This window comes from Callorhinchus milii, unplaced genomic scaffold (genome assembly GCF_018977255.1).
Source record: "Callorhinchus milii isolate IMCB2004 unplaced genomic scaffold, IMCB_Cmil_1.0 Scaffold23, whole genome shotgun sequence".
NCBI lineage: Eukaryota > Metazoa > Chordata > Chondrichthyes > Chimaeriformes > Callorhinchidae > Callorhinchus > Callorhinchus milii.
Window position 1 is genome coordinate 2595155 of NW_024704764.1, and position 3837 is coordinate 2598991.

General features: G+C 51.3%; 1 long non-coding RNA gene across 1 annotated transcript; it reads left to right on the forward strand.

The window, feature by feature from the left end:
* Positions 1 to 461: 461 nt before the first annotated feature.
* Positions 462 to 3632, forward strand: LOC103190202. The gene is made up of 3 exons (XR_489130.2): positions 462 to 729; positions 2333 to 2517; positions 3306 to 3632. It is a non-coding gene; the product is annotated as an uncharacterized LOC103190202 (long non-coding RNA).
* The last annotated feature ends 205 nt before the right edge of the window (positions 3633 to 3837 follow it).

Below are 3837 nucleotides of genomic sequence, written 5' to 3' on the forward strand. Positions count from 1 at the left end.
GGCAGCATTTGGAAGGGCAGATCAGACACTGGAGGCAGGGAATCCTCCCGCTCAGCTCTTGTTAACCCTGCAACCCAAAGCCCTAAAGGGTGGGGTGGTCCTAAGGAAAGCTTACCAGACGGTCGGGGATCAGGACCCGAGCGTGGGGGGGGGAGTGGGTGGGGGGGGGGGGGGGCAGGGTTGGGATGAGGGAGGGCAGAGAGGGCGCTGAAGGCACGGTCGAAAAAGAGAGTCTTGAGTCGTGTCTTGACTCGTACCTTAAACCTTAACGGTTTCCCTGCGTATGGGGGGAAGGGGGGAAATGGGCTGAACCCCCCTCCTCCCCTCCCACCACCACCACCCCCCAAAAAAAAAGGCTCAGTGTTATTATTATTGGGGTGGGGAGGTGGGGGTGCAATTCTCTCACTGCCCTCTCGGTGTCTCTCCATCAGTCTCTGCCCTGAAGCTTCGCTCAGAGTTGCAGAGAGACTGTGGTCCTCTCAGTCTCAGCCCAGTGTTGGCCTGTGGTTGGTCTGTTGGTCCTCCCACAATGTTGGACATATTCATCCTCATGTTCTTTGCCATCGTGGGACTGGTCATCCTCTCCTACATCATCTACGTGCTGTGACTGTCAGAACAGAGCAGATCAGGGTGTGGGGGGGTGTGGGGGGTGTTGATGATTGATGAAGGTGGGGATGGAGATGGAAGAAGCAGCTCCTAGGATTCTGGATGTCCCTCCACATCCCACAGGTTCGTGGCTCTTACACACTCACACACAGGCTCTTACACACTCACACACACACACAGGCTCTTACACACTCACACACAGGCTCTTACACACTCACTCACACACACAGGCTCTCCTGTTGCCCTGAGTCCTTGGGGTAAACATTGCTAAACATGTCCTTTTTTTATATTTGCTGCAGAAAAACCAGAGAGAGAGAGAGAGAGATGTGTGTTATTCCCACTCATTCATTCTCTCCATCACCCCATCTCTCCCCACTCTGTCTGTCTGTCTGTCTGTCTGTCTCTGTCAGTCTGTCTGTCTGTCTGACCCCCTCTTTCCTCTCGGGCTGTTCTTGTTGAGGTTGATTTTGTTTGACTGTTGAGCCATTTGGACCCTCAGATCTTCTCGCATTTTTATTTCCATTGAGAGGTTTACCACAGCGAAGAAGGTGACAGTCAGTCAGCAGATACCATGGGGTTATCTCAAAGACTACAGCATCGCCTCTCTCTCTCTCTCTCTTACACATCACATCTCTCTCTTTTCATTCTTTCTCTCTCTCTCTCTCTCTTTCTGTTTCTTTCTCTCCCCCTCTCTCTGTTTCTTTCTCTCTCTCTCCCACCCATCTTATCTCACTCTCCTTTCATCTTTTGTTCCTTCTTCCCTTTAATATATACATATATATGTCTGTCTGTCCCTCTCTCTCTCTCTCTGAGGATCATCATCTCTTTCTCTACCTTTGTCTCCATCCCTCTCTCTGTGTGTGTATCTTTATCTGTCTGTCACTGGGTTAATCTCTCTCTCCCTCTGTGTGTATCTGTGGAGAACAATCAGTGCTGGAAAAATGGGGGGGGGGGTTCCACTTAAAAAAAGATGTCTCATATGTGACAGCGATGATAATGTGGTGCACGGGTTTGAACCCAGATCGGTCCCTTCACAGCGGAACAAGGGTCCGGGTTCGGGCGATGTAAAGGGGGTAATTTCAGGACAGTGGGTAATAACGATTAAATAATAATCTTTGCGTTTGAGTTAGCGCCTGATCGCGTCTTCGCCACGTCTCAAAGCGCTTCGCAGAACATACGGTGAAGTGTAGTGACTGTGCATTCTGTGGGCGGAACGCGGCAGCCGCGTCCCCGCAAACAGTCGTGGGTTGAAGCGACCGATTTATTACCCTGTTGCATCCTGTGTCCGTGTTTACATCCCTTCTTGTCGGCTTCCCCAACTCCTCCCTCCGTATATTTTCTTATAAGCCCTCCATGTTCTTGCTCCCCCCCCACCCCCCCCAACTCTGCGACCGCCTAACCTGCGGCCCTCTGGTCAGCGGGCTCCAGCCTGCTTCACGTCCCCCTGCCTCGCCCGTCCCACCATTGGCGGGTGAGCCTTCTGCCACTCTACCCCCACCCTCTGGAACTCCATCCCGCAGCCCCCTCCCTCGCCTACTTCAAGGCTCATCTCAAGACCCTCCTCTTCGACTGAACCTTCGATCGCCCTCTTCCCCCAGTGCTCCCCACCCTCCCTGATCCAGACCCCCCGGCTCGGGTCGGAAACATTGGTTGTCCAACGGGAGGTCCTCCTGACGTGAAAGGCGCTGTACAAATGTCATTTTTTTTGTTGTTGTTTCACTTTCAGCGGCCGCCATGGAGCATCATCTCCATCCCGGCCCTCAACCAGGAACCGCGGGAAGTCCTGAGGAGCATCCACCGGCACATCTGCAGGGAGACAGATTGGCAACAGCGGCTGAGAAACCCCCCCACCACCCAGCCTCACCCCCGGGACATGTAACTCTGATGGCACAATAATACAGAGCTGCGCCCGTGTGTAACTGTTGTACCAGTCCAGCCTGTGTGTGTGTGTGTGTGACACTGTGTGTGTGTATCTGATGGTGTGTATGCGTGAGAGATGCTGAGTAATATGGGTGTGACACTGTGTGTGTGTGTGTGTGTGTGTGTGTGAGATGTTGGGTATATGTGTGTGACGCTGTGTGTGTGTGTATCTGCTGTAGCTGCGGAGTCTGATTCAATCCCCAATGCTGTTTATACCTCACACGAGCCTTCACCTCTCCTCTCCCCTCTATTCCCGTAGCACAGTGGTTAAAGCACTCGCCTCGCAAGCGAGAGGACCCGGGTTCGATTCCTGGGCCGGGCCAAACCTTGGCCAAGTTTCCTTACCCCACACGCCTCTGTTTACCCAGCAGTAAATAGGAACCCGTTTTTTAGACGATTGGTGGGTCGCTTTCCGTGGGTAATAATCCCTCCAAACAAAAAATAATAATAATAATTTGGTCACTCAATCCACGACTGTTCGTGGGACAGTCGCCTACAAAATACACATTCACTCCACTTCTCTGTATATACTGTGAGGCGCTTTTAGGCATCGCAACGATGTGATAAGGCGCTACATCAGATGCAAGGAATATTATTATTATTCCCTTCTCTCTCGTGTATCCATCGTTTCCTCTAAATACACAAATAATAATAATAATCCTTGTGTTTTGTGCTGTGAGTTCCACACTCTGTCCATCTCCTGCGTGACGATGAACCTCCTAAATTCCCCGTTAGATCTGGTACTGATTATCATGCATTTATGCCGCCTCCGTCTTTAGACTCGCCCACTAAGAGGAAACAGCCCATCAACGTGGAACTTATCGTGATGCTAAACCACTTCGATCAGTTCCCCTCTCACTCATCTCAACTCAACGCCAGAGAGAAATGCTCTGACCTGACCGACCACTGTGCTCACCCGTCCCTGGTGACATCCTCGGAAATCTACGTCAACAAAACTACATTTTCTTTGTTGAATATTTTGGGGGTTTGTGCCATAAATCAAGGAATATTCGATCCAAGCAAAGACTGAAAGCACACTACCGATCGAACCCGGACTGACGTAGACTCGTGGGAATGTTCGGCGGGTGGGAGAGGGGGGAGAGGAAGGGGAAAGTGGAGTGGGGGTGGTGGGGGGGGGTGGGGGGTGGGAGGAGGCTCTTCTTGACGTCTCCGTCAGTCTACTGATCTATATTGTTCTATCTCCGATGCTACAATTCGGTGTTGAGTTTGAATCCCAATCCAATCAATTGAGAAGCATTATCAATCTGTTTGTTTTAAATGACAGTGAACACATCACTGTGTCATCGTGTT